The sequence below is a fragment of the Acanthopagrus latus genome, chromosome 14 (assembly GCF_904848185.1).
Source record: "Acanthopagrus latus isolate v.2019 chromosome 14, fAcaLat1.1, whole genome shotgun sequence".
NCBI classification, from domain to species: Eukaryota; Metazoa; Chordata; class Actinopteri; order Spariformes; family Sparidae; genus Acanthopagrus; species Acanthopagrus latus.
The window spans coordinates 4,356,240-4,382,967 of NC_051052.1; the positions used below are offsets into that span (position 1 = coordinate 4,356,240).

The window sequence follows — 26,728 nt, forward strand, 5'->3', positions numbered from 1 at the left end:
GTCGCCTTCGGGTGCTCGGATGCTGCGCCGACTAATGACAACTGCCCGCGTCATGCTGGGCTGTAATGTCATCGCGTCCATGTCTGCGGAGTGAGGATATATCATGCTCCCCGTGCACACCGGCCTGTAACAGCTGAATCATGTCACATTAAGCGGGGAACGCACAAGCATGCACAGTGCACTAACACGCAGGTGCACACACTGATACCTCTGTTGACATTAAAAATGCAAAGGCGCTACTCTACCATGTGATTGCAACAGGCACATGCTTCTCGACACCCTGGTTTCCAGCACACACACACACACACCGCATGCTAAACAAGTGCCGGTCTCCTATAAATCGCTCTTTGAAGGCGGTGCGGGGCGGATGTAGCACAGACGGTCCATCACTGAACAATGCAGATCTAATTTAGCCTGAGGACTCGTCCGACTGCTCAGCCATCGTTTTCATTACATTTAAAGCTTTTAGCTTCAGGGTTTCGCGCCCGTTGTGACAGCTGAGAACGGCCAAGGTAGCTGCTGCAGAGGTCAACCCTGTGACCTTCATATCCGGCTCTCTCTCTCTCTAGATATACATATATTGGATTGAGCATTCACATCCATATGACTTCAATGACACCATCACCTTTGGCAAGGGCAAAGTGTACTTCTAGCTCATTGCTGATAAGATTGGTTTGTTCTTTCAAATTAAGGGTGGGCGCTTTCCATCACTGGTGTTGCCATTCTGCTGTGACACGGATTTTGCAACGCCGCTGTAGCATATCAGAAGAAGAAACATTTTCATTCATGTCACATGTCATACAATTATGACTTGTGCGCTGTGTCTCACCCAATCCCAAAGGAGCAGGACTACTTCCAGATCTTAGCCAGCGCCTCAGTCAAGGGCACTGACTGGAGAATCAACCTAATTTACAATAGATGGTGGAAGCAACAGGAGTGACCACATGAAACAAATGCAAACTCCACAAAGAAATGCCCAGCCCTTGCAGGATTCAAACCCGGGACCTTCTGGATACTGTGAGGCTAACCACTGGGACGCAGGGATGGACTGAGGATCTCTTTGTGAGGGACTCGGGTCAGATCTTCCCCGACAGTTCAAAGGATGCGACTTTATGCACTGCCTCATCTCAACTCTGCTGAGAGAGCAACACTAGCTAACAACAGTTTAGAAGTCGAGTTTGCTCACATAATTTAATGACAACACAGAAGTTGCACAGAGCTCCTTTAATGTCACACAAAAGCTCTTTTAGCTCCGTGTTCCTCCTCGGTATATTTGTCTGTGTGTGCACAGTTTGAGTTTTCCACAAATAAACGCCGCTGAGGCCTTTACCTCATCTTGTATTGCTATTTGAAGTTAAAGGGGCACTATGTGGTTTTGTGCAGGAATTTCAAACTCAGTACTTTAATATTTATGACATTATTGTCATAATAATACAAACTCAGGAATATTGATTTTTTTTCAGTCACTGAGTAAACAAGCTGTTCTCAGAGGAAATAAAGTCCCCAGAAGACTGTTTGAAGCCGAAAAGGTGGCAGGGATCCGCCACACATAAACAACCCTGTAAAAACATTGTGAGACTACCTTTTTGTTTATTCCGTTCTGAAAACTAGGATATTTCAATTCTTTAGTTTGCTTAGGCAAAAAAAAAAAAAAAAAAAAATCTGTCGATGAAGATTTTTCCCTTCTGAAAAGCGACAAACACATGCATTTTTCATACATTGCTTTCTTACGATTTGTTCCGTCACATTGAAAAGAGGTAGAAGGGGGTTTGAGTGGAGCGTCCCTTTAATTTTTAGAATTCTGCAACACAATAGCATCACCGTGAATACAAACAAACAATAGCGTGACATAGAGTTTAGGTCATATCTCCCATCCTTATGTCCAATGTGTTTGTATACCATATTGTCATGAACAGCCAGTCCCCATAGGCAACTAGCAAGGCATTATATTTTGTACTGCTTTCAGTGTGACTGAGATATCGAGGCTCCTTTTCTCCCCCTTAACAAGAAACCGCTTGCCGTTCAATTCTTATTCACTATCCGCCACAATAGGCAAGATGATTCAGATGTAAACACAGCTAACATAAAACCTTCATTTTGTTTTTCTCCAGTTTCTTTTCTCTCTCTCGGCATTATTCCATTGTGCTCCAGTCGAATGTTTTCGTATCGGCGCTGCATCACATTAAGCTCAGTTTCCTATCAGTCACTCGACACCCACAGGAAGAGCAGGAAGTCTCCTCGAGGAAGGAATCAATCATAAACATGTTTCTTTACACGCGCTGTTATCACATCCCCGCTGTGCTAGTCCTCGTTAGCGAGGGAGAGCCGGGCGGGATGATAGCACACGACATGCATTTTCAAACTAACTGGGGATGTAAAGTAGACGCAGACAGCTATGAAGAAGACGTACGGTTACCCTGACTGACAGCCACATTCTTTAAACGCTGTCTTTTCATAACATCTTTTATTTCAGATGCACTACAAAAACAAAACGAGTTACGAGGACTTAACAGAGTCAGTCAGCAGCCCCATCACCACCCTGAAAAACGCTGATGGGATGTGATCGCTGTCACGGTCCTGAAGCAGGGAGGCCTTCCTCATAATCACATCATTTTTCGCAAGACGCGTCTGCCACTCCCCGGAACTCTGCCTTGTCGTCGGCTGAGGGGAAGAGACATGAGGAAAATGCCAGATCAAACAGCTCCGATCACACGATTCCCCCCCCCCGGCAGATTACATCTGCCGCTCGGCCCCGGAGCAGCCAGAGCTGACGGGCCGGGACGCTGACACTAGAGCTGTGCAGCCTCAGGACAGAGACAGTAAGTGATACACTGGTATGGAATAGCTTTGTGGTCTGCAGGTTACAGAGGATGAATGAGCCTGAATGGGTCAGTTTATATATATGTTATGCCATATATATATTTTATAGAACCTACAACAGATTTGATGGATTTCATGGAGATGGATTCAACTGCATTAGATCAACTGAGCTGAGCTGAACTTTGGACCTTTTGACGCTCTGCTCTCACATTAGTTTTGATAATCTAAAACTGCCAAAACAACCAGTAAAACAATTCTAGCTGTTTTTATTTGGTCTAATAACCCCACATTGTTTTAGAACGTGCACTTCATCAAGCAGTCACAGCAGTCATAAGACGTTTCTCATTAGCCTCACAGTGTAACATGTCTTAACTGGATCCAAAAAGGACGGATCCAGCTGTCAGACCCAAACCCTGCTATCGCCGTAAGTCCAAGTGGTATAAAATGATTTAATCTTGAGCTTAACTTGAGAATCTGTTGGGTAAAACACGTTTCCAGCTAGTATCCAGAGCTGCTTCTGCCTCTTTTTTCCCCCCTTAGTAAACAGTGTAAAAGTGTTCTTTAACCTTACACTGCGATGTGCTGCTCTAAATAATTATTGCAAAAATCTAATGTACAATGTTATCCAATCGGTGTCATCTTTGAAGCACCTTGTCTCATTATCAATTTAGTTACGAGATGACGGTCTAGAGAGCCCACTCGCTCCTTAAATATGTACTGTTGTGTACATTAGCGCATCTGCTTGTTTAAAGTTGAATAATTTATTTCAGTTGCAAAGTGTTTGTTTCAGGCCAGATGGGACGCTCATCACAAAAACAGCCTTATGCAGCATATATGTAGGTCGATTATGAAAGAGGCTCATCACAACCCATGCAGCGACCGGCAGTGGCCGTGGTGATTAATAAGGCAGCAAAGGAGGAAGTCAGGTGACGAATTCTGCTCGAGAATGAGGTCCTGACTTTCATTCAGGAGGCAGCTGTTTGTGTGCTCCGTGAGACCAAAAGTCAAGTTATTATATTGTTACATCATGTAGGTAACTGTCGCTGTTAGGCTGCCACAGTCATGTTGTTTCGGAAGCCACCGGTTTTGTTAGGAGAATGTGTTGGAGGAAACCCTGCACTCCATGAGCACACAAATCTACCCCGGCCCTACAACATCTAGCTAGCTAGCTAACATACAAACAAATGGATGACTCACATTGATGGACTATTAGCGAGACAAATCATCTACCCCTACAGAATCTACTTGCAGACCACTTTACAGCAGTAGTTGCACTTAGACAGAATGAATGTTGCATACTAATACTATGTGCATCTTGCAGAGATGCATCTTGCATCTTCATCTTTCAACCATGTGACTAGAAGGTACCTTCTGAGGTGTTTTCTTTGGTGCATTTAGCAGGTTTCGCAGATTTCAACTTTAGAGTGTCCATTCACACAAACACACAAAAAGCACTGTTACTGGAGGACACCAATAGAAGGCACAATGTCCTGACCGTTCAGCCGCCTATAGCATCCTGCAGACACATGGCATTCATTTTGGAGAATGTGCACAAATGGACGCACAACACGTGAGGGGGCATCACTCATATTGGAACGTGTTGTTAAAAGCAAGTATATGATTCTCCAATACAATGGAATTATGATTGCAGAAAATTGTGTTCAAAAGGTTTAACAACAAAATGTATTTCTAGACACAGTTTATTTAGTTTTGGTATTTTAAATCAGTAATAGGGAATATGGAGATATTGAGTTTTTGAAATTTTGGGTGACTTTTCCTGTTGTATTTCTGCAAAGAATCATGAATCAGAATAATGAACGCTTCCAGTGTTTGAAATATTCTGTGGTGAATCCTGGTAGCACCAGCACTCGCTCACAAAGCTAAAAACAGAACGATTCTCATGGTTCACACATTTTTTCCATACATCTCTTCATCTGTTGGCACAACAACACGTTCATTGGGCAAACCTTGGCATCCTCCCACTGAAAGATCCCCCCCCCCCCTTTACACACAACCAGGCAGCCCATCACTCTGCTCAGGCTCTGTTTCAAAAACCGCCCTGCTGGCTTGGCCAATGAGAACACTCGCTGCCCCCACCTCCTTGGGACTGCCACCATCTGTTTGACACCATGATTTGAGGCTGTGCGCTCCGATCCTGGCCCTGAGACCACCATCCACCACCATGATGCCTCAGTCCTCTGCAAGCTGCCGTGACGTCATCGAGCTGAGGGGACCCCGGAGGTGTTAGCAAAGTCCGAGAGGATCTCAAACACACACACACACTCACACACATGTCTACACACTGACATAATTAAACCTGTGGGGTTTGGGGGTTTGAGCTCGTATGTGGTTTGCCTTCTGTTTCCACATGATTGCCCAGTTATTATAGCAATCTGGATTTAGGGCTTTTCCGCAGTGCGCACACATGAAGTCTGCAGACGTGTTAAACTGCAGGTCAACATGGACGCATCCATCAGTATTCAGGAGGGCTGCACACGTGTAACGCTGCGGAGGGTTAACCCACCTTGAGCCTGTTCGCTCACATCTTTAGCTCATGAAGATAGCAGGGTGCCACTTTCAAATACGGTTTATAGTTGTAACTAATTACAAGTAATTGATGGTTATTAAATCATTTACTCAGGCTTTATGGACCAGTTAAAAGTCATGTATTTTTTTGGTTTTTTTTTTGGAAGCAGCAGCACGGCAGGTGCTATGTGTTTTTATGTGCTCTTTATTTAATCATCACCTGCAGGGGTCCTCAATGTGTTTCAGGCCGTGGACCCCTTACCTGATAGAGCGATAGAGCAGTTTTGTTGCATATTAGTTAGCGACTAGCTGGCGAAGCTAGAGGAGTATTAAGCTGCTGATGGGTGAGATCTTTTTCTATCCGAGATCAAAGCAGAGCAAAATGTTGAGCAAATATGGGCCTCGTGGACGTTTGTTGTTTGGTGGTTGCTAAACATAACTCGCGTATTACTGTATGGTAACATTGCTCTGTGTCTTCTGGATGTGAAACACTCACATAAATAAAGATGGACAACATGAAAGCGCCCCCCCCGAAGTGTAGCCAGAACATCTCAATTGCCCCCTGGTGGCTGGTTGCAGAACTGCTCATAAATCCCGTTGCCTCCATGTAAGCATATGGAACAAGGGCCAAACTAAAAACTCAAAGTATAATTTGAATATGTTTTTTACGTAAAGATGGTTTTCAACATTTTGGCCCCAAGTGTACATTTCTCTGATACGTTTGTTTTAAATGTCTTATTTGATGCTTTAAAAAGGGGGCGGGGGGGCATTTAGACATTTAAGACTGCTTGCACAGATTCAAGAAACTGCTGCTTTTTTTAAGGCAGTGAGAGGAAGTGGAGCTGCATTATCCATTTTTTCATATGTTAATGTCAATCATTTTAGTAATATGCTGGTTGTGCAGCACCCAAGTGGCCAAAAAACATTGATAAAGGCTTTCTGATTACAAAGCGGCACCAGTTTTGTCCACAGTGCTACACGTATTACTAGTCTGAAATTCTTGATGTTAGCCCTTATTACACAGCACAGTGACCGCAGCATCACTGGATGTATGTGCTGAAATAAGGTTGCACGCAGCCAGAGCCGTCCTCTCCATCTCTGTCTGTGTCTGTCTCTCCCACAGACACGGAGCTCAGCTCCAGCTGGAAGCAGAGACCCCCGGCCAGAGACATCCCCCCCCCCCGTCTGTTGCTCTGTGTCTGTCACTCAGTGGTGTTGTGTCTCTTCAAAGCGACCCCCACCCCCACTGACCTCCTCATCACCAGCAACCCACGTTACTGACAACACAACGGGGAGTGACACTGATAACCCACAGTACCTAATGACCGGAGCATCTCTCTCTCTCTCTCTCTCTCTCTCTCTCTCTCTCTCTCCCTCTTTATAAATCTGGCTCTCCTCTCCCTTCCTCCCTCTCTTCACGTTGCCTAGTAACCAGTGGACCACGGCTTGTAAACAAAAGTCAAATAGACTGCACGGCTGATTGTTCGGTAGCTGTGCCAACCTGTGATCCCAGCAGGTCGGAGGTTTTGGCAGCTTGGCGGAGTCGGAGCGAATGGACTCCAGCCGGGCCTCGCTAACTTTAGCTGAGGATTCTGCCCTGATCTTCTGCGGCTGCGCTCAGCCTTTCCGAGCTGCCGGATCAACAGCCGTCTCCATATCAGGAAAACCTTTACATATGTACGGCGTGTGGATCTCAACAACACTTTTTTTTTAATATCTATGTTTTTACAGACGTGCAGCCCAGTATGCTAGTACATGATGTGCATCCAGTGACAGTTCAGTGGTGCTGCAAATCATAAAAATCATAGCCTCCAAAGCAACATAGTGGTGTATGAATGTAAGTTTTGATAAACTGCCTCAGACATGCTTGGACTTGAACGCACCCCCCTCTTCCAACTCACTGACACAAAGACAACCAGCTGATGTCTGTGGTCACATGAATACACTCAGCTCCGTCTGTTGTCTTTGTCACCTGCGCGCCTCGTAGGCTGAGGAAGAGAGGTGACAGAAGACGCACACACACACTTTATTAATAGGTTTTACATCCCCCTAGGGCGACTGCTACGTACAGTATTTACACACTGCTGTCAGTCACTCACACTCACTCGATGATCTCCCAGGGAAAATAACATTTTCTCCCCCGACAGCGCCATCATCGTACCAGAATGCAACGCAGCGCAACGTGTGAATCCGCAAATCACGACTGTAACTGTCCACATCTTCAGCCGCTGCTGAAATGCAAACGACGACAGCACAGTGAAGGAGTCGCCAGCAGCTTCCTTTCTTCACTTTCACCTCTTTGACCTTTGAGGTGTGAATGGAGGGGAAGGTGGCCGGCAGGTTCTCATGTTTTATTTATGCTGCTTTCTCCCGCCGCGCTCATTGGAATTCGCTCCGGACAGGACAGTCTGCTAACGACAGACAATACAAATGAAGAGACGTGAGGAGAAAACCCTCCAGAGTTGAAAATCATGAAAGCCATCACACAGCGCGTGGTGTCTTGAATCATCGGCGCTCCGCGATTCAAGTTTTGCGCTGAGAGTCTTGTCCGCCGAGCGCGCGTTGGAAATGATGGGTAACTCTGACGGGTCCTGTGGGGTTACACAACCTTCTGATGACTGCCTTCTGAAGCGTCCGAGGCCATTAGCTCCGCACACATCCAGTGGATCTGCTCAGACATGCTGTGTGAAGAGCGAGCCAGCCTGTAGGAGGGAGCGCGGCGCGGGCTGGGAAGCAGACGTGATGTCTGTATTTGCGAGTTCTGTCACATCCAGCTCCCCATTCTAAAATTAAACAGTGGTTAAATCAACATTATGCAGTGTAGTTAGCTGAATGGCTCATTTAAAGACCATCGTAGCGCATGCATAATTAAACCGGCAAGTAATTGATTTCCATCTCAGCCTTATTCTATAGAGACAGGGCTGAATGATATTTCTTTTATTAAATAAAGTAGGATAAAAATAAAGCGAGTGCCTGGGAGGACAGTGACGAGTCCCAGGGAATATCGGAGACAGCGAGGAAGAGGAGGCTAGTAATGAAATGCCCTACATTACAATGAAGTCCCCAAACAAAAGCATGTTTTTTGTCATACACGGGGCTGCACTTTTTTTTTTTCCCTTGATCAGCTGCCGCCATGGTAACGGCACCTTTTCGCTTTTCCTTTCCCTTTTTTTTTTTGACAGCGTGTACAGACACACGACAAAGCAAAAGAGGAGTAACTGCTGGCGCTCACTCGGCTGGAAGGATGGGTTTCAACAAATAGTTTTCGCCGCTAATTTAGAATCAACAAACTGACAGGAGGGCCGAGGAGCGGGCGCCGCCAAAAAAAAAAAAAAAACAGATGCCCGACTCCTCACCGAGGACAGAGCACAAAACACAGAAGCGTTTCCACATGACAGGAGGATTTGCTGTTCCCCGCGTCCTCTCCCTCACCGGCTCCCCCGCTTGCACAGAAACACACACCACACACACACACACACACACACACGCGCGCGCGCTTCCTCCCCATCCTCATTATACAGCTCGCTGTGACATGACAGCCAGCTCACTCGGGGAAACCTTCTAAACCCATAGCTTTTGGCAACCAACCAGATTTCCGGGGCTAAAAATAGCCTATCAAAAATTTCCAGGCGTCCTAATTTGAATAATTCATCGTCACTTTAAGTCGGTGAAGTCAGCGTCGGCGGGAGGGGGAGTGGAGGTGCAGACAGACGTATGAATCCCCTGCCAGCCGCTTGTCCCCTTCATTTACACAGAGGCTCCAGGGGTCAAGAGAAAGGCACATTTTGAAAATCTCTGTTTTGCAGGGTGGAGATGTTACTGATACGAAACAATGTGGCGACCTTTGACATTTTTAAACAACCTAGTAGAATTACTGCTGCACCTGTGACATTATCATGACCCGCGTTCATGAAGTAAATGCAACATGGTTGCGCAGTATAAAACAGGATTGTTCTGATAGCGATACCAGCATCACCATTGCCTAAGACATAAAGCCTAAAATGCTGGAAATGATATGAGACAGTATTAAAGACTATGCATTGATCCAAATCCACACAATTTAATTATTAGAAATGCTACTTCCCAGCAGCCTCCAGTGCACTTTTTTTTTAAACTGGGAAGCACTGCATACTGACATATGTACAAAACAATTTTCCAGCCAATAAATGTTTTTTTTTTTTTTTTTTGTGACTTAACCAGACCATAAGAACAGCACTGCAACAAGATGAAGTGCAACATAAAGAGATGAAAAGTTTCAACACATCAAAGGTTCTGTGTAAATGTAGTATACATCGCCGACATTTATTCTGGCAGTTGCATTCCCTGGCACCACCACTGTCCCGTACGCCCTCATTAAATTCAAAGTATTCCTGTGCCGTGGTCGCCTGTCAAAGTTGCCCCGAAAACATGCCTGACGGAAAACAAAGAATTTAAGATTAAAGTGAGCAGCGGGCAGACAGCATGCGAGTGCTTATCGTAGCATCACTCAAAATAATACAAAAGCTGCGTTCAACCTCTCCAGTCAGACAAAAATACACCCGCTTGAAGATCCCGGGGAGACTGTGATACTAAATATAACCAACCCGCCTCTCTCTCTCTCTCTCTCTCTCTCTCTCTCTCTCTCTCCTGCCGCCTCTCTCTTTCATCTGTTCATCTGCCCATCAATATTTCAGCCTATAGCTTAAGTGTGCCGTTGACTCATGGAAGCTGATGTTTACGTGGGAGCGTCTACAGTATAGCAGCATAAACATTAGCGGCGACTGCGCTGACGTGTTCACTGAGCGTCCGTCATAAACACTGTGCAACCAGACCTGACATGACGGGGCTGAGCAGAGGGCTGGTGATGATCTGAGGGTGGAGGGCAGGGTTATGGTTAGCAGGCCTTTTAGCGTGGAGCACTGATACTGACCAGATGCGCTGAGAGTTTATAGACCATGAAAAAATATAACTGACAACATCAATAAGTTAAATGGGGTTCAAAAAGAAATAAAAAGCTTTACACTTTTCCTTTGACTGTCCAATCTAGGAAAGCCGCGAACGGCTCGATATAACAACGATTGTTTTGTTGGATAAGGAATTGATTTATGTCGTTATCTCGATATAACAACGAATGTTTTGTTGTGATAAGGAATTGATTTATGTCGTTATCTCGATATAACAACTATTGTTCTGTCGTGATAAGGAATTAATTTATGTCGTTATCTCGATATAACAAAGGTTGTTTTCTCGTGATAAGGAATTAATTTATGTTGTTATCTCGATATAACAAAGATTTTTTTTGTCATGATAACAAATTAATTCATGTCGTTATCTCGAGATAACAAAGGTTGTTTTCTCGTGATAAAGAATTAATTAATGTCGTTATCTCGATATAACAATGATTATTTTGTCATGATAAGGAACTGATTTATATCTTTATCTCGATATAACAAAGACTGTTTTCTCGTGATAACAAATTAATTAATAAAGTGTTCTCTTGATTTCCATTTCAACCTACAAGAGCTGCCACGAACGGCTTCCGTAGCTGGCTGTAGCTGTAGCTGTAGCCTACCGTTAAGTTACACTTTACGTTAGTTTGTTTACTTGACTGGGTTTGTTTATCCAGTCATCCATCTATCCGGCTGCCTAAGCTAAGGTAATGTAAATATAGCCTCGACCAGACAGCGGCAGCTCTTGTAGGCTGAAATCAGAACGATTACATTAGCCAGCGTGCAATCATCAGACTTGAAAATTATCCCAAGAAAACAAAAGTCTTTCTGTATCGAGATAACAAAATGATTAATTTGTTGTCATGAGAAAACAATCTTTGTTATATCGAGATAACAGGATAGTCGTTATCACGAGATAACAGTGCAAGAAATAAGAAAAATCCATAGCCGTTCTTGGCATATGAAGGTGTCCTTCCTCAAATTCCCTTTTTCTTAACAAACATTTCATCTGTCATTTCTCAGTGTTTTCCAATTTCTTAATATGCATTAAGATATGTTTATTTCCAGCATGGCTTCTGTGAACTCCTTACTAGCTTTAGCTACCTATCTTCATCAGTGTTAGCTTCTTATATGCTTTAGCTACTATTACATGAGTTAACGGTATTGATGCTACAGCAGCTGCCTTACAGTACACAACATATGCATTGTTAACAGTCCCTGCACTAGCTGGTGTTGTTTTATGATGACAGTTAGCCTCAGCTGAGTTGCTAGCTAAAAAGCTGCTGCAACTAGTGTTCTCAGTTAAATTTACTAAAACAGACTTTTAACTGGTTATGACTGATGCCTCCATACTATATACTGTACATAAGCAGATGAGACCATCAGTGAGTGGACTGCCTGTTTCTCTATTGTTACTGTATTAATTTTAAATGGCTGCCACTCTCTAGTCTGGTGTTACGGCATCTAAACACACTTCACTTCATTTTATCGTCATGATACAGTTAATAATCTTACATAGCCACAAATAGATGCATTACTTCATCACCGTTGCATTTTTTTCTTTCTTACTTGCTTCCAAAACAAACACATGTTGAAGTCTAATATGCAACGTCTGGTTGGACTTCAAATAAAACTTTCAGTCATACAAATATCATGACATATTATGACTATTGAGCGTTATTAACATTGTCAAACAATTGTGGTTGTAATGCAACCCAACTCAGTGTTTGACACAGCAAATCGTAACATACAGTAAGTTAAGTTTTTTAAGTCATGTAACGCAGGATGCAAACCTCAGTATTGGGATAAATTCCAGTGTACGATCCATCCAACTACCCCAACCAGACCATAATAAAAGGTTATGTTTAGGCGTCTGAACCATTGTGTATGGAAGCAACACCATGTTCAAACTTCCTGGTATCAACATACACAAAGCCCAGACTAATCACTACTCTGGACATGCATGCCCATCTCATTACTTATGCAAGAGGGAAACAGTAAATGAGGAGAGGAAAATGGGAAAAAAAAAAGGGGGAACTATAATAAATCATGATTACGTGAAAGAAGGGAAATGAAGATTGAAAAAATCCGAATGAGTATTTCAGAGATAAACAGAGGAGTGGAATTAATTGGGTTTTAATTTGTTTCAACAACTAAGGAGTAGTAAAGCCTAATATTCTAATTATATATTGACTTGCGTTTTGAAATGTCTGATAACTGTTTTTCAATTTTATTTGTTCTGAGGTTTAGTGGTTCTTTTATTTCAGGAGTTTCAAACCTCATATAGGAAAAAAAAAAAAAATTTAAAAACATATTTCCTGTTGGATTGTACTGACATTTGAAACTTTGACATCAGCGGACAGACAGCTCTCTGCCTTTTCTGAACGTCACAGTAGGACTTTAGGATACCTCCTTTACCCCAGTACCCCCCTCAGTCCCTAAAGAAAGTTGCCACCATTCAATCCGACGCTAATCTTAACAGCCGGCAAAGATGCCATTACCCACTGACTGCTCGTATTCCTGATAAAAGATGCAGTGCCTTTGATTCGCCATTCAAATCCCACTCGCAAATCCTCAGAGACTAAATGTGACATTAATCACATTTCAAGGCTCGGACACATCTGAGAGTCCGACATGATAATCTGAACCAGAAGAGGATCAGAAAAGACAAAGCTCCGACGAGAAGACGAGTTGCCTCATTTGACTTAACGGCCTTGATTTCCGGCGGGGGCCCCGTGACGTGTTTGATTCGGCGTGGCACAAAGCGCTCAGGGGCACGGCCGACTCTTAAGCTGAGGGGAAGCGCGGTCTGACAACAGGATCAGGAGCCGTTGTGTCGGTGGAGGTGGAGGAAGGCGGCAGGGCGGTTACATATTTGTGTGTAAAGTGTGTTATTCTGGGTTGATTCAACGCGGGCCGCCTCTGTCAGGAAAATATTGACGAGTTGAACATCCAGGTGGCTCAGACACACACTGTCAGACATCCAAGGGGAGTGCTTCTGGCATGAAGTCTCATCTCTTACTACTTTGGCTGCCGCTTAAAAAGCAAAACAAACAGAAATAGTGCTGACGGACCACAGCAAGTGTCTCAGTAAATGATGTGAAACGTGCAGTGTGTCTTAAAAATGCAGAAAACGAAAATGGATTTCGATTATGAAAGTGTGCGAAGCTAACCCGTGACACTTAACTGATCAGTTAGATTGAACAGGTAGATAAAGTGGCTTAGTGGGTGACCAATGCACTCATGAGGCTGGTCATGCGACTTGACTTGAGAGAAGTTTCACACCTGTTCTGGTGAGATGCAGGCTGACAGATGGATGTAAAAAAGAAACAAGAGGATAGCTGAAAAATCATCACTCTAACACTATGTTTGAGTCTTTTCAGTATATCTTGCCTTCTTTAGGATCACAGACCAACATGGGGAACAGAAAATAAGACAGGCAACCTACTTCCATATTCTATTCTTAGGCTTATCCCTTCAAAGTTCTTGCTCTGAGATACGTCAAAAAACGCTATTAGGAGAGTTTTAATACTTTACTGTCACTTTAATAGCCAGCTTGTAGTATATTTAAAGACTTGCAATGTTATTATAAAGACCTGATTGTGACTTAAGTCTTCTTTAGAGTAAATAACAGCCTCTCTTTCTCCCTCTGACGGCCCCGATCATCTGCTTCCATACATGTGTGACCAGTGAAAACATCAGGTGTCGCAGCATCGCCTAATGCACATGATAACTACAAATGTTGCGGTAATGCCATGAGTACATTTAGATGACTCTTTGTAACATTAGAATTTAAAGCAATGCAATCTCACTTCTAGATGCCATTAAATCCAAACACTGGACTTTTAATCCATATCCATGATTATTACATGACAGTCATTTGTGTGGTGAGACAGTAGGAAATCACTTGACCCCCCCCCCAAGTTATCCTGCTTATTGAAATGGCTCAGTTCAAGGTTATTTGAACCAGCCCACGTTTCCAACAGAACTTCTGTCATCAAGATTGTGTCATCAGTGGTGGGCATCGCACAGTGCACACTGACCTGGAGGATGACAGCCCACATTTGTTTTGCACTTCAAGTCAAGGAAAACCCGCTAATCTTGGTACCAGCTTTTGGAGGTTCTGAGCCGCTTTATTTTTGGTCAAAATGCTCCCCACATTGCAAAAGGTGTGCAATTGGAGGAGAGTTGGTTCCATGGATGTTTTCCCTGAAGCATCATTGACATACATACCTAATAAAGCAACATAAAGTGTGTAATTGCTCGTTGTTAGATGCCCCCCATCAGCTTTGTTTCTGATACAATACATCAATGAATGTAGCCAGTGCCTTTTATAAGTTTAGGGATCAGGAATACAACCTGGCAGTGCCAATGCAGCTCAGTCAGGTCAGGTATGAGCTGGGCTGGGTTGGATTGAGGGCGCGCATAGACAACTTGCTTAACAGAAAACATGGGCCACGGATACCTTGCGACACATTTGCCACAACAGAGCCAATTGTACATTACTTTTCAGACTTTGCACCCATTTTACAAATTCTTCTCAGTGTGTGTTGTTCCATGTGTTGGGCGTTTGGAAAGAACACACAGAGCAAAGTAGCACATCCAGCTTGGTAAAACACAGACCGGAGTGCTCCTTCCTCCTGCCATCAATTTGCAGTTAAGAGGAGAGAAACATATGATTTGTGTGCGCAAATGTGTGAGTGTGTGTGTGTGTGTGTGTGTGTGTGTGTGTGTGTGTCAGCCTCTGTGCTACAGTGTAGAAACTGATGTCAGTATCCGGCCCTTTTTTTTTTTCTGTTGTGATTAAAAGCCTAGTTGGCAGGCATTTGCTCAGCCCTCCCAAGCTTTCCTGAATACATGAATACATTATTGTCATTTAAAAGAAACAAACATGCAATTATATGGAGAGTAGGAATAAAAGAGAGAAACAAGCCTAGTCAAACCGCTATACATATCCCCCTTTGTGTGTGACCGAGTCCACACGCGACGCGAACGCTCTGAGCACACACGCACACACACACACCACCTCCCGCTGACTTCCGCAGCCATTCCCTTCAATCACAACCAGCTAGAAACAACATGTGCCGTCTGCGATTAACGAGCCTTGTTATCTGTCACTTTGCTATTATTGTGTGTTCTGACGAGCTTCCTGCTCCAGATTTCATCGGCTTAATTTAGCCAAAAGCAAAGTGGGTCACACACAAATAGCTGGGCTGGCAGGGGTCCGAGGCGGTGCGGTCTGGGTTAAAACGCTCTCCTCCCTCATCGCGGCACAGGTGCGCCCATGTGATGATGCGAATGATATGTATTAGACCAGTTCGCCATTTTATCAGATCACCGGGGGAGAGAGGAGCGTTCACCTCCAGGCTCTGATAGATAAACTGTGCGGTGACGTCTCGCACGTTGGTTCAGGGTCAAAAGCTGAACGCTCTGGAATGGGGCTGCCGTTTTATGCAATTTTGCATTGGGCTCATGAATTTTTGTGAAATACAGCTAGGTTAGATGGCTTTCACCGTGCAGGAAATGTGAGACAGGTGCATTAACCCCAAGTGAGGATTTACCTTCAGCCGTGGGTGTGGGTAGCATTCCAAAAGCGGCTGGGGCGATTTTAACGGAGGGTCAGTATTCTCCCATGGAAAATGTCGGAATAGACTAGATGTCATTTCATATATTCTGGCGTCTTTTAACAGATGGTTCGATACTTTATCTGGATATATTAGCATGATTGGTAGCCTTCCTGGTGCTCAGAGCTTCCAGTCTAGACCACTAGCTGCACGGCTAACTGAGCTAACTAGCTTATAGAACAGAATAGAATAGAATAGAATATGCCTTTACTGTCACTATACACATGTACAAAGAAATTGTGAATGGCTTCATATTCAGGTGAGTAGAAACAAATAGTGCAAAGTAAGAAAAGGAAAGTAAACCAAATAAAATAGCTAAAAATATATGCATATACAGTATACTGTAAAAACAAAAACAAAAAAACACAGAATAAAAGTGCTGTTCATGCTTAGCAAGTTAGCTTACTCTAGCGATTCACTGTCCCTTTTTGTTTTTAGTCTTATTCATACATATTGCAGCTCTAAACTAGAAAAAGGCAACTTTTTGCTTCAACTGATCATACTGAAGTAAATCGCACAGTGTAACACCATTCGCCTAAAAATTGGTTCCATATAAGCCTCGGTTTCACTATGCTATTCTGTTTGCCCACAGAGGCTTGGTTTTCCCCAGTCACCATGCGCAGATAGCGATGGAATGACCGGACTAACTGTGGAAACTACACTGCAAAAACACACCGACGATCCCAAAGAAGACGCAGAGGGAGAGCGATGAAGCCGAGGTGAAACAAGAGTGAACAGACGGGCATTCAGTTCAGTTCATTCAAAGATTGTTCCCTCGCTGTTAGGTGTTTCCCGCCATCACCAGGACTTGAGACGGATCTGGATCAGCAAGAAACCTGCCTACTTCTACTAACACAACCAGGTGTTTCACTCACTTTTCATTGCAATGTGATCAAGGTTTCTCAGTCAAAGTTGGATTCTTACAATTGTTTTTTTTTTTTCTTTTTTCTCTGGACAGTAGAAAGGCTGCTAGCAGTCGCCATGTTGCTAATGTTTCCTTAGCAACAGCAGCGCTAACATGGGAAACATTGGGAGGGGGAAAAGTTGAGAGGCTGTCTGACTTAAAGAGATCTCTGAGTTAAAGTTTTTCATATATCTAAATTCACCCTGTCTGTAAACTTTGAACAAATCCATCAGTATTGGCCAGCACAATGTTTATATATCACTACTACAGGCTACACATGCCCTTGTTTGCTGTGGAGGATGGTAAGATTCCCGATATCTCAGGTGATTGTCTGTGACAATTCGAAATGTGAACTTAATCGTTTTGCAGCCTAAAAATCCCAGGGGTCTAATCTGCGGATCTGCTATCATTTTCACAGCCAAGGGCTCGAATCACTCGCCATGTCTGCGTCTGATGAATTGAATCATGTCGAACGGGCGGATCTCTCATTTTCCATGACAAACTCATCGCACTGTGTCTGCTCCATTCACCGCATCCCACAGCAGATCAGCATTATTCAACATCTTCAGGGCCGCGGCTCTCGCAGAGAGAAGAGGTAGGGGGAAAAAAACAAAAAAAAAAAACACTGTTGCTATGGCGATGAGGAACGTGTAAGTGGCGGCTGAGGCGCGCCGTGACAAAAGACAAGGCCAGATCCGACAACGCCTGCACCCATCGGCCCTGAGCTGAATGCTGATGTGTTTTGACAACACGCCGTTCTCGGAACAACACTGAAGCGAACCAGAGACTCGTACCTGAAACTCTTTACCCTCATTTTGTCTGGCAGCGCTCAGTGTCCGTTACACCGACTGGAGGCAGCAAAGGGTTTACACATCTAGACGTTTCAGAAGCAGGGTACAGGTGCAGGGTGATATGACAGCCTGCACCAAAGTTACAGCGAAGACAGCTTCTGCAGATCTTGCGCACGGCCTTCAGCGCTCTCCGCTGCGAAGCTCCACAGCTTTGCACTGACGGTGTGAAGCCACGGTGCTCATTTGAACTGACATATGCAGGGATTTTATGCCTTTCAGCACCACATCTCTTGACTTTAGAAGGACTGTATGCAGGAGCTCAAAATGACAGCATGGGTCATTTTGCATTGCCTTTGAAAATAACCTGTAAGGGTAGAGGTTTGTTTGAATTTAGGCCACAGAGACTAAGATCTGGGGATGATCGCGGGTAAAATAAACTGAGAGCGAGGTGTGAAAGGCCGAACCTCCCGCTGTTCGGCGGCGGCTCAACAAGATCGCGCTACATCCGCCTTTGCATCTGAGAGATAACAGGCACTACTCACGCTTTGTCAGGAAAATGTAAACATTCACCATTTTCAGCGCTTGAGCGGTCAGCTATGTGCTGTCACTTTATATCAGAGTAACGGCCCTAAAGTTCAGGTGGGGGGCGTTGCAGTTGCCCCATGTGCAGTGGCCGCGTGCTCTTTTGTGCAGTTTCCTCACAGAGTCTAGCGGGGAAAAAAAGCAAGAAAATAGTGTCCTTTACCAATCAGCCTGATGAAACCTCTCCCAGCAGGACCCCTGTTATTACCTCGTCCCCAGCTGGACAGCAGGGAGGCCCCTGCTCGAGTCTGATTGCAGGGCAGAGCTGGCTCCTGCACAGCCCTCTCTCCCCCCTCAGGCCTCTTGAAATTGCAGGTCCCACTTTGCTATTATGCTCAGCAAGATGGACGCCCACGGGCACACTGTGAGTGAGTATAGCAGCATGCCATATAGAGAAGTCCGGCCAGTGATATAATCCCTCGTGGGGGCTTGGTGGTGACCCGCTAAAGGTCACAGAGAGTGTAATACAGGCAGGCTACGGACTGTCATGATGGGCTGGAGTTTGAATATTTGATGCCTGTGTGAAAACTTCCAACATGGACATGCCTGACTCCTCAAGTCACACACAGATAGGTGCACACCAGTCACAAGGCAAATTAACAATAGACACACCTCAGTCAGAAAATAAGGACGTAGATTTGACATCTGTCCTTCAGATTTGTTTTCTTTTTTTTTTTTAGCTCATTCAGACTATTACACCAATTTGAGGATAGTCTGCGAGGAACTGTCTCGTATGTTAACTGAGTCGCTTGAGCGTTTGTGTTGTGTCTTTTCAAATGACTGAAACAGGAGAGCTCGGCACACTGCAACTTAAGCAAACACTTGCAAATAGACAAAAACACAACCAGGCACGGAAACCCTGGAAGAAGCCGATGGAAACTGTTCCCGGGAGACGCTAGTATTGACTTTAGCTAAACTGCTCACAGACTTCAATAACTTCAGGAGTCACGCAGTTTCCATTGTCATGCGCTACCCGTGGCATTGCCATATTTGGATGTGTTTTCCCCCCTTTGCGGCCTGTATGATTTTCTTGCTTGCGTATTATCTGCATGTGTTTTCTTGAGTTGCAGTGCGTTGAGCTCTCAGAATTACTCTAAGATTCCACTGGAGGCACGTCCGTTGCGTCCCGGCTCCAGTATAGTCCTGCTCGGTGCACACACGACTGCAGTTATAGATATGTGTTATAAACAGAACAACATGAAGCGTTCCTAACCGAAAAAATTAGAAGGAGCGCTTGAATTTTTTTCCGTTTTCTGAGATTTTTGAGCGTTTTATTTTGAAAGTTAACCAGGTGTTATGTTGCTGGTTTGGCGCGTGACTTCCTGTCGGCTCTGTGCTGAATTCGGCTGAAATGCTGCATCGTGCTCTTAAAATTACATGAATACATAGTGGACTTGCTTTACCTCGGATTTTGTCGAGGAACTTTTCTTTTCCATCACAGGTGAAACGACGGCTTAACATCCTTTTGAGCGAAAAACAATCGGAGGCTGGATGGCAGCCATGAAGATGGGAGTGCAAACTGGAGGTATTGGAGTACCTATGCAATATAACATCTTTGGATTGGACCAATTTCACGATACAATGGGCTAGGAGAAAATAACTCTGAAATGTGCATGCCCTGGACAAGCTGAGCCTCCAGGCATGGTGAAAGGCTTGGGATTTTGTACTGACTCGAAAGATGTGGGCTCCCGCTTGCGATCTAAAAAATAAATCAGGAAATCATATTATCCCGAGCTACTATTATCCTGATCGTGGAAACTTAGGATAATTAACTCTTTGGTCCCGTCCCTACTCAGGGCCATCTTCTTTTCCTCTTCTTTTGGTGAAGACTACTTCTGCTCTCAGTCTCTCTATCGCCAACAAGCTCCTGGTAAGGCAGCAAACAAGCTGACCGCCCAAAGTATCGAAGAAAAAAGTAATCCGATTACTTTAACCCCACTCAGTGGTGGTTTACTGTCCAGCACTATAAAAGTCGCTTTACACACATCACCTGCAGTGATTTGGAGTTGACACACTCATTCCTCTGATGTGCATTTCGACTGTCGACCACCGTCGCTCACATTTCCTCTAAATTGGAATTTGATGTCCCCCCCCTGCTGAACGGAGAAGACCCAGGCTCGTTCCACAAGTCTCCCGGGCTCGACAACCTTAACAATGAATAAATTCATGTGTGATGTAGTCGTAGTCACACTCCCCTCTCACCTCTGGGCACACACACACACACACACACACACACGGACAGAAAGCCTAGAAACCTGAATGTTAATGCAAATGAAGGTCAAGAGAGAGGTTGTTTTTTTTTTTGTTTTGTTTTTTTTTTATCAGGCCTGTGCTGGTCTGGGATCTGAGCCTTGTGACTGATGAGTGTCCCGCGGCTAAATGTGAAACACCACCTTTTCAATCTGACACAGCTCGTTTCCTGTGTCACCGGGAAATATAGCGCTCAGTTTGTCTCCACCCACGGGAGCAATGCGCAAAATAACTGGCCAGGAGATGAATTATTTATCTGCTGTTGTGTCCTAAAGCCTTGTACTAACGCCACACATAATCGTTCCGAGGTATGACAGAAATAGCCGTCCGCTGGTGTTTACCAGTTCACCACCTCAGAAGTGTGAACGGGCACAAGGTTCACCACCTCGTGCAAATAAAACTTCTGGCATTAAATGTGAAATCAAATCAGGGCTGATGATTCCCGGCCAGCGTTAACCTGAATATATTACTGTGAGTGTTTGGAAGCAAAGCGCCGACGGCACTTAGGAGAAATCGAGAGTCACAAATCAAAACCAGCTCACTCCGGTGGGATGACCTCCACTCGACAGCGCCGCTAATGTGTAACGCTGTTGGATGTCTGATGCAACAACCGGGAGGTTTTCACAGCCGCTTATTCTTCAGAAAGGATCAAAGCCCTCGCGTCTGTTGCCACTACAGTAAATCTATTTATGGCCTGCCTGCTGAATTATTCATATCAGATGTGTATTCTGGTCCTGACTGATCGCTCAGGTAACGGCGTCATGTTGAAGCCTTCACTCAATAATAGAGGTGCAGAGGTGAATCTCAGACGTGCAGTGAAGTGTAGTAGAACTCCGCGTCTCGTGAAATGTTCCGCGCCTTTACCTTTCAAATGTCAACTTTTAACATTCTTTCAACATTGTATACGTCTTCTTCTACTCATCCACGTGGTATCTAATTTCGGCACTGAGTGAAATTATTGACTCTAATTATTTTCCCATTACTGTTAATGAAGTTAGGCTTCAAGATTAACCATTTTACTCTTTAATGTTGCATTATTTCTATGTACAAAACCAAACCTGGAGTCAGCTGTTGTGGCTGAGTGGGTTGTGTTCAGGACTGTCACTCAGAAACTATAGTTTGTATCCTGACTGGAAGATATTATTATACAGTTCACATTATTTTTTATCTCATTTTCCCCCATTTCTTTTTAGTTTTCAGTCTCTTTTCAGTTTGGGTTACGAACCTAAAATACTTGGTTACGTTTAGGAAAAGATGGTTTGCATTACAATACACAATACAACTTTCTCCCATGGGCATATTTTCCCAACATTTGTCACTCAGCTATGACTTTCCAGAAAACACGATTGGTCAGTTTCATGGATGGCCCGGGAGCAACATTAATTATTACGGCAATATGGCGAGATAAGATCATGCTGAGATCTCTGGTGAGAGTGTTTTGATGAGTTTTACCGAGGGTCAGGGACAAGGTGATTAGTTTTTGTTGCAGATCAAAGTAATATTGTTATTAAACAGAGGCGGTTGGTACAAACTGCACTAACCAAACTGAATTCCTTCCCTGATAGCAAAATTGTACCTCATCCCCCATTCGGCGCACATACCGATACATACAATGATGGCACGCGGGCAGTCCTCTCTGGCCTGCCAGATCTTAAGCCACGAGCAGGCCTTACAGCGGCCAGATGTCAGCCGAGAGCCACCGGAATAAACCAGAGGTGGTCCAAGTCTGGGCCATGGATCATTCTATTCTGGTGGGCTGGATCTGGCCCCAGACTTGGGCGGTATGTGGGCCAGATGGACGTGTCTGGCGTTGGCCAGAACTGAGCCGCAACAATTTTGCTGTCTGCGCTGTCCTCGTCAAGCGAATCTCCGACAACATGGAAAGAGCTCATGTGGTGCAAAAGTCCTTAGAGGTTCAAAACACTTAAAGTAGATTCTTCTGCTTTATTAGGATTTTACTGTGAACGTGCTGTTTTACCCTCCAACAATCTGAAGTCAACAAACGTTGCACGACGGTGTGAAGCGCCCTCCTGCCGGTATGCACTGCTGAAACCATGCAGAACAGGAATTTGAAGGACATTGCATGTGGAGCACAGTGCCGACCTCTGACCTCTCAAACACACCAACGGTGGTCGCTGCTGTGTCTTTGGTGGCCAATGCAACAGAAAAGGTCAGAGCTGCGATTCGAGTCGGGTGACCCGGCACGTACGAGGTGTGTGCTTCTGTCCACCTGTCCACCAGAACTGCAGCCCTGTTCCTTTTCTCTGTTTTCCTCCCTCTAATGAACGTCGGAGCCGCTACACTTCAGCTCCTCCGCTGTGTCCTCTCCGTGCGTTGTTCACAGTTTCTCTGGAAGTTGGTGTGATAGTAATGGGAGCTGCTTCATGAATCATTAAGCACGTTTTTTTTTTTCCTACAATAGAGTGCGATTTGGCTAAATGGATGTGGATGAGAGCTTTTCCATCTTATCTGTATTATTCAACGGGGGAACGGTTGGAGGATGGATGGCCGGGATCCGGCGCGCGAGCCGCAGCGAGTAGCCACATTCATTCTCATCGCTCCCCGTCCGTCTCCGTCTCTCTCCTCTTTCATAATTTCTTTCATCTTGTTTTTTCCTTCGCTCCTCCATTCTTGATGCCTCCCTTTTAGCATCACCAGTTATTCCTTCCTGCACTCGCCGTCTCTTTATCTCTGTCTCTCTCTCCCAGAGGATTTCTATCTAATCAGCCTTCTGACAGAAATGTAATTATTGTACTAATGGTATATTTTATTCCAGAGAGCTTCATGGCACACTGCCACGACAGCTGAGCATAAATAAGTTGTAACCATGGAGTGTTAGTCTAACTTCAGATCCACTGTACAATAAAGTAAGGGCCGTGTTTTAACCGTGTATGTACAGTACAGTACAACGACAAGTGCAAAGTGGTAGTTCTTGGGCGCACGGGCTGTGTGGGCGTCTCCACCTACTATTTTGGTTCGGCAGCGCAAAGTGCAAAAGAGCCGGGTGAAGTGGAATAAAAATTGGAGGGTGCGATGATTAATGAATACACTCAGCCAGTTGCATCACTTTACATTTTAAGCGTTATTCTGTTGTTCCCGTGCGCTTGCTGCAGGTCTTTGCCTTGCTCCCGTTGACAAAATCCTCAGATTCTTAGACGTCTATCCTCAGCTCAACATCTAAGCCGCACTTTCGATGAAAAATACCACCAGCTCACTTTGCGCTGCCTCATTGGAATGAACCTCCCACCTGTTTGTTCCTCTCCTCCTACCTGTGCAGCGTGTACGCTGTGTTTTGGCACCAAAATACACACGGATGGATTTCAAGGTCAGGGAAATACCAAACTGTCAGACCCTGCTGCTTGAGCTAGGTGCTGTGCTGTGACAAAAATAGGGCCTTCCAAGTATTAGGCCTGAATATTGGACATCTTGTCCTGAGGATGGTTCTGAGGAAAGACAATTGAGGGATTAAAATGGAAAGGGTTCGTCCTCTGGGGGCATGAATATGCTTATATGGTAATCTTCCACATAGATGGTTTGTAAGAGTGGAAATTTGGCCCGAGTGGTCACTATAAGAAGGTCAGAGGATCTCCCAAATCATTCTGGTTCTTCCTCTGGCTACCATGAATATGGACAGATAGGATGGGAATCTGTCAGCAGATCATGTGGAGTCCCAATACAGCTTTAATGATTGTTCAAAGGAAACTTGGGATGGGACTAGAGAATAAGGTTAGGTTATTAGTGATCATGAACTGAGGACCATGAATATCCACAAAAAAGTTAAATGCGTTCCTATCAGTAGCTGTTGTGCCCTGAACTTGAACCTGACCACATTGTTTCTCATGTCATAAAACACTATGATGATGACGATCAGACCACATGACCAAAGCTCATAGAGAGTCACTGATGGACTCTCTGATGTGTTCCTGGGTGTATGTGTTCACACTTTTCTCAAAGCTCTTATTTTGCAAGTACAGTCCACAGTGTGCTATCAACACAGATCCTGGCGGACCTGAGCAGATGATGACATTTACCCGCTAACCCCTGTGGCTACGCTTACTTTGCACTTTGCACAGGATATACTGACACACAGATCCACTGGGTAACAGTTGAGTACAATTTTCTTCAGAGTCTGGCTCAGTCTAAATGACTAGGAATGCTGAAAATTAGCAATTGCCACGATAGTTAAAATAACAAGTTACTTTAAACAAATATTTTGAAGATGTATAGTTTTTATAGTTAATCTTAATGCCCGTCAGCAGGTCAGATTCCAATTCATGAAATTAAAACTATTGTTAATGTCGGAGTGCTGAGGAGGAATTGAGGAGTCTCACAGCCTGAGGAAAGAAGCTGCTCTGTAGTCTGGTGGTACGGCACTAGAACCATGTTTACTTTGTTTCACCATCTCGCCAGACTCGACACAAAATGAAAATGACTGTACTTGTCACTAACTTGACAATTCAACTTATTTCAGAGCGACAACTTCACCTCCCATGCAATATTTCACACGGACTAACAGTTAGCATTTAAAAGTGCAAACAGGCAACTTTCGCCGCCACCCGGTGCTTACAAATGGTACCGATGATGGTGCCACAGTCAAAAAGAGAACATCAACACAGTGCTTACTCATTCATTAAGTCTGTAATGGACATGTGAATGTAGATAGAAATGGTGCCAGGCTGACTAACTGGATCACAGCAGAAAGAAAAAAAGAAAGAGTAGTGAAAGCACAATTTCGAGGGAAGCAGCCTTAATGCACTGTTCCACCAACGTTTACTTTATAAAGGCCGGGTTTAATTAAATAACTTGTCTATTTAGCCGGTTGAAGTCAATTGTTTACCGTGTTAACGCTTGTAATTTTCAGGAAAAGCAAGCAGACTTGAATTTAAAACATCCGCTGCGCATACAAAACAAGACAGCTCCATGAACACCTTCACGCCTGGATGGTGGTCTTGCTGTTTCACCCCCTCAGATGTCTGTCAGCAGCCGAGGTAAGTATTCGTTTATCTGAGGACTCGTGCTTCTATGCGGTGGACTGTTTTTTGTTTTTTTTTTTGTTGCCGCAGATAAAGTTGTGTTGAGCTCCGTGGTATCACCAGCTGAGACGACTGGTAGAAAGCCAACCCACGCAGCTCATTATTTTTAACTACCCCAACTCCACACATACCACCATACTGACCGGCGCTTTCAGCCAGAAAATGCTGCCAGCTCATATCGCCACGGCAGTAGTGGTCAGCGACTCCTACGGAGCCGGTCAGGAGCTGAACCTGAACCTCCCCTATGGAGGGCAATCGGAATAAGAGACCTTTCCTCACCGGCATCAGTATGATGGGACTGAAGACTAACTGTCATTTATGTACAGAGTTCGCTACAAATCACAGTGTTAATGTTCATGGTGCACACTGCTATGTTTGTGCATCCTTTACGTACCTTACATTGTACTACTGTACATTGCAATATGATGCAATATATCAACAAAGATGGCCATGAAAATAGCAGTAAGTGTGTGACACAATCTTGACTAAACATTATACTTTACAAGGATTTGTAGCAGAGAAGAGTTTTTTTCTCATGCCAATGCAATTACTGTTTTTTAGGATCATTAGCTGCAATATAGAGTCTAGTAAAGCATGTCAGTGCCCACAAAAATCTTTGAAAAGCCGTAAACGCCAAGTGTCACTCCCTTTACAGACTGGCATTTACCTCTTCGTGGTGATGTCGTGCCGAACAGCTGACGGAGGCACCTCCCAGACTTCGGCAATTACGGTAATGGGATTTGCTATTTCCAATATTAATCTTGCATAATAAGGCCTGGAATTATGATAATCTGGATAAGGAGTGAGCAAATCTGCATCAATTTCACTTTCAGCGTGGCTTCTCGTCAAATTAGCGTGTTCGCTCAACCTCGACGCGCTGCCAGGCAACCTGCACAGCACAGAGTGACATTTGGGAACAGCCAGCGCTCGGCGTGTTTGCGCTGTACCATGCAGACTGGCTGGCACGCACTTGTAGACAGACACACACACACACACGCCATCACAACAAACCTATAAGCACACACACACACACACACACACTGGTGCACAAGCAGACATGCAGGCACTGCTACCCCTGCTCATCCCCTCACTACCTAAACACGCACTCTGTCTTGCTCTCTCTCTCTCTCACACACACACACACACACACACACACACAGAGTCAGTGAGCCGCTTTTGCTGAAACACAGAGGAGCAGCCCCCAGCGGATAGATATCAACGCTAGGCATTATGGGTGAACCTATCTGCCGTTTCAGATCGAGTTAGGGCC

General features: G+C 44.6%; 1 protein-coding gene across 9 annotated transcripts in view; it reads right to left on the reverse strand.

The window, feature by feature from the left end:
• The window catches only part of kcnc2 (potassium voltage-gated channel, Shaw-related subfamily, member 2), a 90,325-nt gene that overhangs the window by 18,983 nt on the left and 44,614 nt on the right, over positions 1-26,728 (reverse strand). The window lies entirely within an intron of this gene.